This window comes from Aethalodelphis obliquidens, unplaced genomic scaffold (assembly GCF_003676395.1).
Source record: "Aethalodelphis obliquidens isolate GAN/ISIS:26980383/991018 unplaced genomic scaffold, ASM367639v1 scaffold3, whole genome shotgun sequence".
Lineage (NCBI taxonomy): Eukaryota > Metazoa > Chordata > Mammalia > Artiodactyla > Delphinidae > Aethalodelphis > Aethalodelphis obliquidens.
Genome location: NW_020837947.1, coordinates 46,043,968 through 46,060,861, shown reverse-complemented (window position 1 = coordinate 46,060,861; position 16,894 = coordinate 46,043,968).

Below are 16,894 nucleotides of genomic sequence, written 5' to 3'. Positions count from 1 at the left end.
TACTATATAGCATAAGGAACTATATTCAATGTCCTAGGATAAACCATAATGGAAAAAAATATAAAAAAGAATATATATATGTCTGTATGTGTGTGTGTGTGTGTATATATATATATATATATATATATATATAAAACTGAGTCACTTTTGTTATACAGGAAAAATTAACACAACATTGTAAATCAATTATACTTCAATAAAAAAAGAAATTTCATCATCTTGACATTTTATATAAACAAATTTGGTTTATAAAAAAATGGAGCAAAATATGTTTAGTACTGGCACATGGCAGATGCCTGAGTGTCATGTAGAGAATGAGTCATCTATCCAAGGTAGCTGCCTTAGGTGCCGTGCTGACGGTGCATGTGCTGTATTCTGACCACGCATGCTGCTTTCCTCATCTGTTCATGTGCTGGCAGTAACCTTTCAGTGAACCAGTGAGAACAGTAACGCGTTAAGTAGAGCTCTTTATTAGAAGGCACTACGTGAGCAAATTGTCAAAAAAATAGGACCTACTGAAAGTGAAACCACAGCCTTTCTATTTCCCCAAGTCTCCACAGATTTGTTGCTTGGCTTTTCTGGCCCTCAGACTCCTTATCTGCAAAACTTGAGCGTTGGCCTGGATCTCTGGTGTTAAATTGAATTTTGTGGAGTCTTAGGAGAGAGTTAAGATGCCTTAAGGGCTGCCTGACAGGATGAGAGAAAGCCTCAGGAAGTAGGACCCTGGGCTTTTCTCACATAGATCAGCTGGATCTGGATGTTATCTCTTTGGTATTATCTACTACGGATATTGAGGCCCCATAAAAGATTTTAAATGGACATATTTTAAAACCACGTAAGGTCCTTTTCCATTTTAAAAGCTGGTTTTTCCATAGGTTAAATATAATGTGTAAAATATAATAATCACATTTTTTTCATTGTTACCTTCAGCTTTTGTAAGGTTTCCACATTTACCATCTCATTTAATCATGTGTTAGAAAGGCAGATGGGATCCCTAATTTGCAGGTAGGAACCAGAGGCTCATTGCATGGCCTGTGCCAATGACATGGGGCCTGGAACCCAGACTCTTCTCCCAGTGTCTGCTCCTCTCCACCATCTCTCTTCATCTTACATCAGATCCCATCAGACAGTTGCCATTCTCCATTCTAACTTGGACTTAATCACCTAACAGAATGACCTGGACTAATATTCTCGTGGCACATCTAAATTCAATGTTCATAAATTGTTCATGTAGTTTTATAGGAATTATACAAATAAATAAGCTTACCCCACACCAGTGTTTTCATCCAGTGTTAAGTATAATTAATGCATTATCAGTCTCAAGTAAGGATTTCTCTTCCCTGTGCAAAACATAGCTGAGTGATGCCCACAGAATAGTTAATGCTTGTAGTCAACCTGCAAGCTAATCTTTTATTTACCTACATCTATTTTCTCCCACAAGTTGTGCTTACCAAGAGTCAGTTGTGTTTGTTCCCCAAACTGGTGATGCCAATTTTCCTTGCTGTTATAATTATATAATTAATTATGTATTATAAAAGCCTATGATATATGACTTTGAAAGAAGTTGTGTGTGTGTAAAATGTTGACTGCTTTAGGAACCTTTTTTTTTTTTTTGGCTGCATTGGGTCTTCATTGCTGTGCCATTTAAAGTATGTGTTTTAAGTTTGTGACTTGAAACTGTGATATTAATGCTGACTTATCCTTATTTTCAGAGGAAGATGTTTATATTCCTAAGAATTAAAACATAAAAGGCAGTCATTAGATGGACATCTCCTTAAATTCACAGAAGAATTAAATAATTTTCATATGAGGGTACTTAGAGGAGTCTGTACACAGAATTCTGAGGACACAAATGAGAGACCTCAACTCTTCCTGAGGTCAGTGATGATTTTACAGAGCAGATATTTGAGTTGAGTCTAAGAGGAGTTTCAAGGTAGGGAAGAGGTGAAAGCAAGAAGAGTGGTGTGGAAGAGCTGTGGGAAGAAAATCAGAGGCTCAGAGTGGAAGGAATGTAGACGGCAGTGAGGAGCAGATGGGGATGGAAATACAGGTTTCCAACGAAATGGTTTCCATTGTTTCCCCGGGTTCATGCTCTCAGTCTAGGGATGAGTGTGTAACCACCTAGTGACTATGGAAAAACCACGCTCAGATGAATGTTGGGAGAAGAATGTTTTATGTTGAGGGATAAAAGAAAAGAAGACAACTATCACTTCACTTCTTCATTGCTTATTCAGTACCAAGCATGGAGCTAGGCATTATTTATGGTCTCATATCTAATATCTATGATATAGATATTATTAATTTCTTCACTTTAAAGATAAGTTAACTGAGCCTTAAAGATGTTATGTTACTTCCTTCAAAATTCCCTAACCAACAGTAGCATAACTGGGACTTGACCCCAGACTGCCTACATATGGAGCCCACAATGAGAAGTCATTAGCCATCTAGGCCACCACTCTCTGGTCTCCAGAACATGAAGTCCAGAGCTGTAGTAGTTATGGGCCCCACGGTTACGGGCAAAATTCTACGTAGAGCTGTGTGTGAGGAATAAGATGGGAGTAGGCAGGCAAAGAGAGTGGTATAGATTTTTGCTGGGACTAACGTCAACAGAGGCTCAGGTCATGGTTTGGGAGGGACACAAAAGGGCCAAGTATAGGAAGCAGGTAGACCTAGATCCTTTTGGAGCCTGCACTCCATCCAGATGTCTGACTGACATCCTGACTGAATGGAGAAAACTGACTTTACTGCACTCATTGATGACCTGGATATATTAGCTATTCATGCTCTACTAAAGGCCCAGGTACACCAATGACTCCAGTGGCAGGTACTGGCCTTGCCTCTCTACATTGAATACTCTGAGCACTGTAGACACAACCCAGACATATGGGCCATACCAGGTTCATGATCCCAGGCTGATCCCATTTCATACATAACAACTCCAGGCACAATAAATGCCATGGCAGCACCCCAGGAATTTTCTGCCTCGCTGGTTCCACCTTGTCTTGACTGTAAGAGGAGAGGTCAAGGCTGCTATTACTCATAGCCCAGTGAACAACTTCCCTCCAACCCACCAGCTATCCATCTTCATACGTATAAATACCAATGTATATTTCCCCAAGGAGCAGCTCAGAAGGTTTTATATGTGATTACTCTTTTATCCAAGAGAATAAATGAACAAATGTGATCAGGTGTAAGTTGTGCCTCCTAATTCATAAATGTTGACACACATGTGACAGGGAGATAGTAATTATGTGTATGAATTATATCTGCTTCTGAGCATTTATTTACTTATTTAAAAATTATTCTTAGAGTATCTATAAGGAGTAGCATTAACCACATAGTAATTTTAAACCATAATCCAGTGTATAAATAGATGTATGAAGATTGTGCATATTTTGAATTTGTCATAGAGACAAACTTTTAAGGAAACTTACATAGATCTTTCAACTCTTTCAAGAGATGTACTATATGCTCCTCTCTCAAGAGTTTTATCATTGTGCTTGTTAACTGTGTATCTGGGAAGTTGCTAATTATATATATAATAAAATGTATAAATCCATAATTAACAGGTATGTAATTATATTAATAACTTTACAATTATAATATTATATTGCAAGAACAATACAATTGTATTATTTAACATTGTTGTAATAAATGGCATTAGTTATGGGAATCTATCAGAGGTTTTCATTGAGGAAGTGGCTCTAATTCATATTTCTGGTTTATATTTTAGAAAAATAATGAGAATCTACAAAACAGTTATAATACTGTTTGTTTAATTTGCCCAAACAAATTATAGTAAACTTCAGGAAGCCAGATCACATTATGTTAAATGTTTTAAATTCTTCTTCCAAAGAAGGAAAGAAGACCTGTTAAAAAGCCTTAATTAAGTATGATGTCTTGAAACATACAGTACCTTGCTTGTCATGATGCAATTGTGCAAACTAGAATATAAATTTAGCTCCTGGCAGAATGATTAATGTATTTACATCAACCCTCCGGGAATGTTACAGCAAAGGGGTTATAAGTGTCTTTAGTTTGCCATACATGGAATCATTACTCTTTTGCTTTCATGATTCACCCTTGGGCCTTAGAAAAAAATCAAAGGATAGTATGGTCCAGGTGTCTCAAAGAATTCTTATAACTAGTGTGAGAAATAAGACTCCATGAAACCACTGTTTCAAATTATAGCAGTGCCAGCCTGATTATTATGGGAACAATGAAAGGGATTTATGTAAGGGGCAAATGATGGGCTTAAGATTCCCTAGTGGGCACTAGCAATGAATCAATTTGAGAAACCTGGATCAGAGGTGGAAATAATTAGATCTTGTCATCCCTGTCCACTTCTGATTGTTAGTCTTGCATTGTACTTTTGACTTACAGTGATAAGAGTCATGTCTGTAGTTTTCTTTTTAAAATCTGAAAGTCCTTTCAGTGTCTGTAACAGAATCCTTAGTGTAGGGTTTAGACTGTATATTTTTGAAAGGAGGACTCTCTTCTGGGGTAACATATTAGGACTTACCCTTGGTAAAAATAAACAAATACAACCTTCCTGACTAGAAAGTTTACTCTATATCATTACAAACCAAATTTCTTACTGGATTTTTTTCTCTATAAAGAAGTCTCCATCTTCATCCAAAAAATATTTTTGCCCTCTCATTTATCATAGTCCTTTTTTCTTTAGGTGATGGGAAGTTTTTTAAATTGCAAACTATTTTTGTTAGATACAATTTCATTTCAGTCAGTGACTGGAAGTCTTTTTCATTTCCAGTGAAACTTAGTCTCTCAATAGTTCCTGTCCAAGTACAGAATGACTTAGTAGGGTTTCATCAGCACATCTTCTTGTACAATTAAACTCGTCAAGTAGCTCCTATGTTGGGTGCATAAATATTTACAATTGTTATATCTTCTTCTTGGATTGATCTCTTGATCATTATATAGTTTCCTTCTTTGTCTCTTGTAATAGTCTTTATTTTAAAGTCTATTTTGTCTGATATGAGAATTGCTACTCTAGCTTTCTTTTGATTTCCGTTTGCATGGAATATCTTTTTCCATCCCCTCACTTTCAGTCTGTATGTGTCCCTAGGTCTGAAGTGGGTAACTTTTAGACAGCATATATGTTTTTGTATCCATTCAGCCAGTCTATGTCTTTTGGTGGGAGCATTTAATACATTTACATTTAAGGTAGTTATCGATATGTATGTTCCTATTCCCATTTTCTTAATTATTTTGGGTTTGTTATTGTAGGTGTTCTCCTTCTCTTGTGTTTCCTGCCTAGAGAAGTTCTTTTAGCATTTGTTGTAAAGCTGGTTTGGTGGTGCTGCATTCTCTTAGCTTTTGCATATCTGTAAACATTTTAATTTCTCTGTCAAATCTGAATGAGATCCTTGCTGGGTAATCGTGTATGTAGGTTTTTCCCTTTCATCACTTTAAATATGTCCTGCCAGTCCCTTCTAGCTTGCAGAATTTCTGCTGAAAGATCAGCTGTTAACCTTATGGGCATTACCTTGTATGTTATCTGTTGCTTTTCCCTTGCTGTTTTTAATATTTTTTCTTTGTATTTAATTTTTGATAGTTAGATTAATATGTGTCTTGGCGTGTTTCTCTTTGGATTTATCCTGTCTGGGACTCTGCACTTCCTGGATTTGATTATTTCCTTTCCTATATTAGGGAAGTTTTCAACTATAATCTCTTCAAATATTTTCTCTGTCCCTTTCTTTTTCTCTTCTTCTTCTGGCACCTGTATAATTCGAATGTTGGTGTGTTTAATGTAGTCCCAGAGGTCTCTGAGTTTGTCCTCCATTCTTTTCTCTTTATTCTGCTCTTTGGTAGTTATTTCCACTGTTTTATCTTCCTTGTCACTTATCCGTTCTTCTACCTCAGTTATTCTGCTATTGATTTCTTCTAGAGAATTTTTAATTTCATTGATTGTATTGTTCATCATTGTTTGTTTGCTCCTTAGTTCTTCTAGGTCCTTGTTAAACATTTCTTATATTTTCTCCATTCTACTTCCAAGATTTGGGGTCATCTTTACTATCATTACTCTGAATTCTTTTTCAGGTAGACTGCCTATTTCCTCTTCATTTGTTTGGTCTGGTGGGTTTTTACCTTGCTCCTTCATCTGCTGCGTATTTCTCTGCCTTCTCATTTTGCTTAACTTACTGTGTTTGGGGTCTCCTTTTCACAGGCTTCAGGTTCGTAGTTCAAGTTGCTTTTGGCGTCTGCGCCCAGTAGCTAAGGTTGTTTCTGTGGGTTTTGTAGGCTTCCTGGTGGCGGGGACTGCTTCTTGTGTTCTGGTGGATGGGGCTGGATATTGTCTTTCTGGTGGGCAGGACTGCTTCTGGTTGTGTGTTTTTGCATGTCTGTGACCTTATTATGATTTGAGACATAGTCCTTGCTAATGGGTGGGGCTGTGTTCCTTTCTTGCTAGTTGTTTGCCATAGGGTGTCCAGCACTGTAGCTTCCTGGTCGTTGAGTTTTACCATTGAGATGGAGATCTCTGGGACAGCTTTTGCTGTTTGATATTACATGGAACCAGGAAGTCTCTGGTGGACCTATGTCCCGAACTCAGCTCTCCCACCTCAGAGACAGGTCTGACACCCGGCCAGAGCACCAAGACGCTGTCAGCTACACAGCTCAGAAGAAAAGGGAGAAAAAAAGAAAGAAGTAAAGAACAAATAAAGTAAAATAGTTATTAAAAGAAAAAAAATTATGGAAAATAAAATAAATTAAAAAGGAAAAAAAATGAAAGAAGAGAGCAACCAAACCAAAAAAACAAATCTACCAATGATAGCAAGCACTAAAAACTATACCAAAAAAAAAAGGACAGACAGAACCCTAGGACAAATGGTAAAAGCAAAGCTATACAGACAAAATCACACAAAGAAGCATACACATACACACTCACAATAAAAGAAAAAGGAAAAAATACATATATATATAAAAAAAATAGGAAGAGAGCCACCAAATCAATCAACAACTCTACCAATGATAATAAACTCTAAATACTAAACTAAGATAAACATAAAACTGGAAACAAATTAGGTGCAGAAAGCACACCCCAAGTCTACAGTTGCTCCCAAAGTCCACCGCCTCAATTCTGGGATGATTCGTTGTCCATTCAGGTTTTCCAGAGATGCAGGGTACATCAAGTTGATTGTGGAGATTTAATCCACTGCTCCTGAGGCTGCTGGGAGAGATTTCCCTTTCTCTTCTTTGTTTGCACAGCTCCTGGGGTTCGCTTTGGATTTGGCCCCACCTCTGTGTGTAGGTCGCCTGAGGGCATCTTTTGGGAAGTCTGAGGTCTTCTGCCAGCGTTCAGTAGGTGTTCTGTAGGAGTTGTTCCACATGTAGATATATTTCTGATGTATTTGTGGGGAGGAAGGTGATCTCCACGTCTTACTCCTCCATCATCTTGAAGGTCTCTCCGTAAAGGGTATAATGTCTTGACTTAGAAAAATGCTTCTTATTTTGCTACGTATTTAGAAAGCATTCAGCGTGTTTTCTATATAGTCAACACAGTCTTTGAGGCCATCTGCGGTTTGCAACAAATTTATAGTTTAGTAGTTTAAATTGATGAGAAAATGAGCTGCTGACATGTTTTTCCAAATGGATATTTGAAGATGGTGCAGCCAAAATACTTGGCGTGAAAATGAGGAAAGGATGAGGACTGTGTATCTACAGAACACAACTCTCTAATGCGACACAAGCTAAAATTTCTTAAAATTTTACTAGTACTCCTAGGTTCTATCTTATAATCTTTCATGAAATGTTGCATTAAACCTTAGAAAAACTCCAATATTTTTTTCTCTCATATCTATGTAGATACCGACATTCTAATTATTGGCAAGTTCCCTTGAGAAACCAAGTGCCATTTTAAATAGGCACTCTTTCAAGTACTATTCATGTATTGATTCATTAAATCTTCAGATATAAAAAGAACAAACACAAAATCAAAAAAGTCCATCATATATATTATAGTGGTAGAAAAATTATTAACTTCAAGTTATTTTTCAGGATTTGGGCTCTTTATATTTTGATATCATTTTCTAAATTTACTAATATTTTTGTATTATATACACACGCAAATGCATGCACACACACTCATATGTAGTGCCACAAAGGATGAAAAAACCTTGGTTTTGTAGTACTAAAAATTTTGGTGTTTCATGCTTTTTTTTAATTATTATTATTATTTAGTTTGAGGCTAAGAAGTAATGGTATTGGTCTAAGGCTATGGGTAAAAGACCCCTACACAACTGACAGTACATTTTTCAAAAGAAAAAAGTACTTTTAAACTTTTTTGAATTACAAAAACAAAATTTGCCCTTTGTTTTTCTGTTAGTACTAGTTGATCATTGATACTGGGCATTTAATTAACTCAATCAACAGATACTTACTAGGTCCTCATATGTTGGGCCCCACGTATGAATGAGGCATAACTGCTTCCTTCAAGGCAGAGCTTTGCCACCCCTGAATATGAATGTCCTTTCTTCTTAGAAACCCATAATGTGTAGCCAGGTCAAAGATGAGACTCCATGGACAGTAACTCAGCCCCAAGGGGACCTAGATAGGTGCCCTGGGCACCAAAACTAAAGCGTCATGAGTCCTCTACCTTCAGAGTTACAACTTAATGGTGTAAAAATCACCATCGTCACTCATACTGCTCCTCCCCACTGATCAGCTCTGTGATTCCACTGGCCCTGTGAGCAAGACCATGTGGCTTACATACCAAATATATGCTAGTATAAAGCATTTCCTATGTGGAGAGCATTATGAATCGGTTTTAAATGTACCATTTGTCAGAGAAGAAACAACTACAAATAGAACCCAAACAGCTTAATGTAAACTGAAATATTATAACAATAGCCTATGGCTAAATTAAGTAATATGTACAAATGTTAGTATTATCCTACATTTCTTTAGACTGTGAAGCATATTTCTGCCCACACTTTTGATTCACAAACACACAGACTGTGCCACCTAAGGAAGCCCATAACCATTCAGCTGTAACTCTGCATCCCCAAATATCCTTCCGGGGGAGGCAAGTGTTGTCTGGAAGAGCTAACGAATGACCACTCTATACAATACTTTATACAATACCATGCAAAGTACTCAGTTAGGCCTGAGGCCATGTGAATTTGTCCAATTTTAGGTTTCATTAAAACTTAAATGTCTGCTTAGGTTCTAGAAAAGGTACAGCTATTTACAAAGGGGTCATATATTTCAAGCAGTTGTTCTAGATTTGAGTCCTTGGAAAAAGAAGTGTAGGTGAGATTTTGGTAGAGTGTGAAATTAAAAAAGAGAGCTGGGACTTCCCTGGTGGTCCAATGGTTAAGGCTCCATGCTTCCACTGCAGGGGGCATGGGTTCAATCCCTGGTCGGGGAACTAGGATCCAGCATGCCACATGGTGCGGCCAGAAACAAACAAACAAAACTAGCTAGGGGTATGCTTTTTTTTTTAACAGTAAAAAGAGGGCATTCAATAAATATTCATCAGGTGTCAGGTACTATCCTAGGCCCTTGGGGTACAGGCATGAATTATGAATTGAACAGGGAGTATCCCTGTCCTCATGGAGCTTTCACTCTAGTGGGAGACACAGACAGCAAAAGTAATTTTATAATGTAATGTCACGTAGTGAGAAATGCCATGTAAAGAAAAGCAGCACAAGAGTACAGAGAGTGACAACCTAGTGGGTCAGTGGGGGACGCTCATGTGAAGGTTAGGTGCTCAAGAAAGACTTCTCAGATAAACTGACAGGTGAGCAGAGACCTACCTCCATGGAGTGAGAGTAAGCCGTGTGAAGAGCAGCCGGGCAGAGGGAACAGTGAAGACCCTGAGGTGAGTTCCAGGAGTTGGTGAGTCCCCAGAATATCTGTAGGCAATGTTGATGGATTGCTGTAAAGAACGAGGAGGGTGTTAGAAAATGAGGTTAGAGAAGTAGCCAAGACCAGGTCATGGACGCTATGTTTGGCCATGTTAGGGACACTATGATATCTGTTAAGTATTAAGTACCCATGAAATAATTTTATCTGGGGAAAAAGAAACGTACATGTATTTTTTTCCTTATTATCAACTTTTAAAATGTATTTGATACCTACATAAGAATATATGTATTCTGCAGGGAAGTTGTCTGGACAACTCTGGTCTCCTGCTTCACATCCTTGAGGACATTTTATTCCTATAGCCATTCCCGCCACGACCATCTACTTCAGCTGAGTGGTGATCTCTCACCTGGGGGCTGAGGCTTCCCTAAAACCACTACACGGGAGGCTGGGGTGAACTGAGCCAGCACTCATTCCTGCCCCACCTGGAAGTGGGAAGTTAATGCTCCATGGGGCAATCCTTGACCAAAGGAGACGGGAGCTAGTGATGAATGCATCACTTTGGGATTCTGAGGTAGATTCTTTTGGTCCCACAGAGGTCCTGGCAGATTTGTCCTGCCCCAGTTGTCCTCAATAACTCTGTTGGCTTTCTCTTCTTCCCTGTTTCCCTCTTCCAAAATCCCTATCCTGTTCTCTGGAATCACTTCTCATAACAAACCACCTGCATGCCATCACTTGTCTTGGGCTCTATCTTCCTGGGGGAACCTCAGCCAAGAAAGCAAGTTAAAAGGTTTGAATTGCAGTTACATAAACTACAACACCCTTGGCTACACTACCCACCTCCCAAGAACTAGTGCATTCCAATAACTCACAAGTTCTTATGTGCTTCTCCCCATCTCATTACTCAGCCTCTCACAACCCTCGTGCCCTCCCCAAGCCATAGTCACAAGCATTGGTTTTGTCACTCTCTTACTGTAGTTTTGTTTTATAAGTTTAACATATGTTTATGTATTCCAAAGGAATATAGTTTTACTTTTCTATGTCTTTGAGCTTTATAAAATAGTATTATAAGTACAGTTTTATATAACTAATTTTTTTATTAGTTAACTAAGTTTTTTATTAGTTAACTAATTATGTTCCCAATATTCATCCCTGTTGTTGTTTGAAGTTGTAGTTTTAATCCTGCACAGTAGTCACTTATTCATTTCCTGTCAATAGGCATTTAGGTTTTTCCATTGTTTTGCTAGTTTGAGCATCATCACTGTGAACATTTTTGTACACATGTCCTAGTGCACATATGCAAGAGGTCCCCTCGGATGACACTGTCCAATACAGTGGTGCCTGACACATATGGCTATTGAGCTTTTGAAATGTGGCTAGTCCAAATTCAGAGATGCTGTAAAGTGTAAAATATGTACGAGCTTTCAAATATTTAGTATGAAAAATAATGAAAATATTTTTTGAATAATTTAAAAATATTGATTGCATGTTGAATGTTACCTGTTTGAATATATTGGGTAATATGACATATATTATTAAAATTAATTACCTGTTTATTTTACTTTTTTAATATGGCCACCAGAAATTTTAAAATTACAGATTTGGCTTGCATCATGTTTTTACTGGACAGCACTAGTCTGCAGCAATACTGTTCAAAGTGTGTTTCCCTGACCAATAGCATCAGCATCATACAGAAATTCAGAATCTCTGGACCCAACCCAATTCTGTTTGCAGCAAAACAGAATTCAAAAAGAAAAAAAGGAAAAAGGAAAGAAAAGCAAAGGAAAGGAAAAAACACAGAATCCAGGAAAGAGGAAAGAAGTGTAGTGTACAGAGTACCAGATCAAAGCCGAACACAGAGACCTTGGAGAAAGGTTTCTAAAAAAACACACATGATTAGAAAGAAATAGAGGGAATACGTACTATAAACAGTACATAAAAAGGAATAATTAGCAACTTCAGGGAAAACAAAAGCAGCAGCAAAAGTGAAGTGGAATCATATTCACTCTTGGGTCTTTAATGAACAGTATTTATACACAATTATAAGAAGAGCTGTTGGTGGGGTAGGATGGGGGAGACTGTATCCATTTGTTACAAAGTGGAGCATCAAAGAGATCTTCCATAATTGAGGGAACATGAAATAAGAGGTTAACGCATTACCTACAGATATAATGGGACATTTTGAAAAAGGAACTAAATCTCGAAAAAAAGTATATACCTCCAATATGGGAGGAGGGGAGCTAGAGGTCTGGCAAAAAAGGAGATAAATTTCGTTTGTCTGGCAAAAGATAATCAATGGCTAAAATGATGGATGGAGAACTAGCTGGAAGAATATTATTTTCCAAAAGAAAAAGCTAAAGAGATAAAAGCACTCACTTCTGAGAGTAGGAAAAGGGGAGGAAAATCATTGCTTGTAATTAATTTTAAAGATCACTTTATAAAAATATAAAAATTTAAAAAAACTTACTAGATATAATACTTAGCTACAGCCATATACTATATAGTATCTATAGTTATATACTATAGATATATACCACTTAGATGTAGTTCACAGTAGTCAGTTTCTACATTACCTTCTTTTTGTTGACATATATTTGTAGTTTTCTCAGGTTTCTTCAAGTTTAATTTTTTATGACAAGCATATGTTTATTTTTTTAAATGTATGTATCAATATACCATCCCCTATCTTTACAGTTTGACAGTATTTTTGATACTATTTATCTTAGCTATTGATTTTTAATAAGGCAAAAAATCCTTCACATCTAATATTGTTTTCTTATGTAACAAGACTCTAGAAAAGATTTAAGGTGTAGCTTAAACAATACTACAAAATTTACGTCAAAAGAGCATTTAAAGGTATATAAACGCAAGTACACAATAAAGAAAATGTTCTAGGAAAAGAATGGAACTGTGCTTGAAGGATGTGATAGGAAAAGCAATGTTTAACTAATAAACTGGTTACATAATATATTCCCTGAAAGAGAGGAATTATTTTAAAGATTAGGAATACTTCACAGCTTCTCCCATTTTTGCAGTGAGTATTTTTAGTGTTTTAATTCTCCCTTAATTTTTTGCAATCATTGATGAATGTCAGCTGTACTCAGATACACAGCTCAAAGGCCCTCATGTATCAATGAGATTTGCAAAACTCTGCCAACAAAATTCTTGTTGTGAGATTTATGGCATTGGATAATTGTTTTCTTTTGGGTTAGCATGCTAGTTATGCAGATTATTTTAGTTTGATCTTATTCAAAACTGGAAAATGTGGTAAACCAGACCAGGAATGCAAACAGACTATTTTTGAGGTCTTTATACCAGAAAATTAGCTTAACTTTTGTTCAAATCTAGATGTAAGTTTTGGTTGTACTATAGTTTATGTGCCTAAATTATTGAAAATAAGTGTAGTAAGCTCACACTGTGGCCCAACTGTAAAGAGCTGATTCACAGAGCACACTCCATGCCTGTGCTTGCAGCTTTCAAGTCTGGGCCACTCCTGCTATGAGTCCTGAAAACACCTGGAGCAATGACATTCAAATAAATGGAGAAAGTGATCAATGATTACAACCCGTGAGATTATTTGTCAATAATTCACGTATGATTATAATCTCAAAAAAACACAGCAGTGATTGTATCAAGTTGTGGATTTAATTTAAAGTATAAAATAAAAAGTACTTCTTTGAATTACTAAGCATAGCAACTACAAGCCAACATAGAAACCTTCAGATTTGGGATCACCTCATCTTTTCAGACAGCTTTTGATTTTACTCTTGTTTTTGTCTGAAAATTGACAAGAATATACATTCTACGTGCATCCTGATTTTAGTGCTGAGTCTATTCATGAGGCACCTCAAGTCGAGAGCAATATATCTCTGGCCAGTTTTTTATCAAAATGAAAAATTCCAGTGACTGTTTTTGTGGAATAAGACCCTTTGGTAGTGCTATAGAACTTTAGAGATAGAAGATAGCTGTCGTATAATTTACACAAACTCTATCTCATCATTTTTCGGAAGACTAATCTAAACCAGAAATTAAGGAAGTTGCTACCATCAGAGAACCAATGGTCTGAAACTTCAAACATGCTTTTCCTAACTGATAAAGTATGTGTACTTATCCTTTAAGAGCTTTAGGTAAATTCTGAGTCTGGAGGCAGACACATCTATCAACTGAAGAGAAAAAAAAAAAAATCCCCAGTTGTTCAATTCAAGGAATTGAGGGATTACTGAACCATCAATAAACTGACTTGCTGGGATTATAGATGAACCGTTTACTGACTATCCCGCTCTTTTCAGCCATGTACATAGCTCCCGACAGATCTGGTTTATAAAACAATAGACTCCTTATTCTGGGGAAAACAGCTGCAAGAGCTCTTCAAGAGATGGGTGGTATTCTGCTTTGTTTAAAATATTCAAACTTTATATGAAGGAAAAGACAATGTTTTATTGTTTAACAATACATTATGGAACAATTGCTGTTTCAGGGCATTCTCTATAATAGGAGTCTGTAGATTTTCTACAGGGTTTTTAATTCATTAATTGAAAGCAGGACATTGGCCATGGTGATTTACATCTCTGAATTCCTTTTGAAACTGACTTGTACAGTCTTTTTAACCCTTTAACTCAGTTAACCAGGGAGTTAGAGACACCCTGTTGTTTTACTTCTGAATGTCTTAAAATTATGTGTAGGGCTTAAATTATTTCAATTTTAGAACATGGAACATGAACAAACTTTAAATCTCAATGTTCCTTTGGCTATCAGAAGTTTAATGAATAAAAAAATTCACATAAAATTAACTTATTCACTTTAAACATGTCTCCTTTGAGTTTAAAAATATATTTAATGCTTCAGACTAATGCGACATAATGACGCATACGCTATTACTGATATGTAAAATTTGCCTTTTATACTCTTTTTAAAGGAAAATTGAGATTCATATCTCATAATTTTGTTATAAATTAAAATCATTTTATATGTATGGCTATTTTCTGAGAGTTAGCAAATAAACTAACTGACAAGCAAAGAGAAAAATTATACCGAGCCAACTATCTTTGTTAAGTATGGTGGCCATAATCAAAGGAAAGTGAATAAGTTTGAGAAACTGATCATATTCCATTTAAACTGTGATGTTTTCTCAAAGGAAAAACATAAAACTCTCCCAACAGATTATTTAGTTATGGAAATTAACTCTCTCTTGCTCTCTGTACTCTCTCTCACTCTCCCTCCCGCCCCCACACCCTTTGGTTTGTTTGTTCACCAAATTGCTTATAAGCCCAATTAGGTCTTTCTTCTTCTCCTTTCTCCCGGCAGAGACAGACTCTTCTCTCAGGTTAATTTTTCCACAAGGACAACCTCCACATCTTCAGGCATGTAACTGACTCTACGCCTGCTCTAAAGCCTATTGCAAGACGGTTTGTTTACTGTGCTCTACAGCCTCCCCTCTTCATCCTCTGTGACTAATTGAAGCCATCAGATCCTGTTTCCTGAGGCTCCTGGTATGCTCTGAACTTGGCTCATTCCCTCCAAAGTTTGGCCTTGTTTTTCCCTTTCTTGTATCCCAAGGTGTAATAAAACACCTTCAACTACTTTTCTTTATCTATAAGGCTCTATTTGCTGCCAGAACTTTAGGTATTATAAAAAGCAGTATGTAGCCATAAGCCAGGAAACTAAAATATCTTAGAGGCCCATGTCTTTTATAAAATGTAATTTTTCCAGAATAAACACATCAGATTGATTTGTGTCAACAGTAATATCATAGCGTGCTAAGAATAGTTTGATACTTACAAGCTCATTTTAACTAGTTAGAGGCCATCACAAAATTGAAATTATAGCCCTACCTCCTATTAAATGAGTAAAATAAATTATATAAATTATTTAAATGAATGTATGTTTTATTTCTGATTATTAAAAAATATTTTTATTGAAACTTGTAAAATCAAAGCTGTTTAAGATGGAGAGCTTCACTACTTGAAGATAACAGGAATAAAGATAATTTTATGAACCAAGCCAAGCACCACTCTGTGCACAGAGTAAACAATAATTACCAGAGACAAAGGCTCTGACCCTCAAGTAGATTATAGTCTAGTCACTCTAGAAGACAGTTAGACATGAAAACCTACAACTGTAGATAGACAAAGGCAGTGAGGGATGAAAAAAAAGAACTGAGGGAAAATGCCCTTTTAAGATGGAGCATTCAATACCAGAAAGAGCACAGGAGAGGCTGACAGAACTTAAAGCCTCACTGGTCACCTAAACAAAAATCCTATGAGAGACCCTTGGAAAAAGGAGGTTAAGTCCCTGTGTTGGGAGAAAACAGCAGCCTACAGTAGGAGAGGGCTAGGGAAAGACAATATGGAATATGAGGACAGGTAGAAAGTTCCCCTTGTGCCTTATTCTAACCCCTTCCCTCCATATTGTCCTGGTTGAGGACAACCCAGAAGTTCCTAGTAGAATGGTCTGAGCAGGGTGGCCCTCTTTCCACGGTAACCACAAATGTTGTCTGGGGTTTGTCAGTCCAGAACTCAGGGTACTCATAGCCCCACAAACAGCTCCCCACATGTACAAAGCTTCCAAAAGCCTCCAGGAGGAGCAGCCACTCAGGACCAGGCTTTTGTTCCTTGTATTAGGTAAACGTTACAAATCGTGAAAGATGATATTTGTAATGCAGTGGGGTTCTCCACCGTGACTGCACATTAGAATCCCCAGGGGTGGTGAGACTTAAAAAAACTACCAGTCATCCAATCAAAAAATGGGTGGAAGATCTAAATAGACATTTCTCCAAAGAAGACATACAGATGGCCAAAAAGCACATGAAAAGATGCTCAACATCACTAATTATTAGATAAATGCTAATCAAAACTATAGTGAGATATCAACTCACACCGGTCAGAATGGCAATCATCAAAAAATATACAAACATGTGTTTGTTGGAAATCTGTATATCTTCTTTGGAGAAATGTCTATTTAGGTCTTCTGCCCATTTTTGGATTGGGTTGTCTGTTTTTTTGATATTGAGCTACATGAGCTGCTTGTATATTTTGGAGATTAATCGTTTGTCAGTTGCTTCATTTGCAAA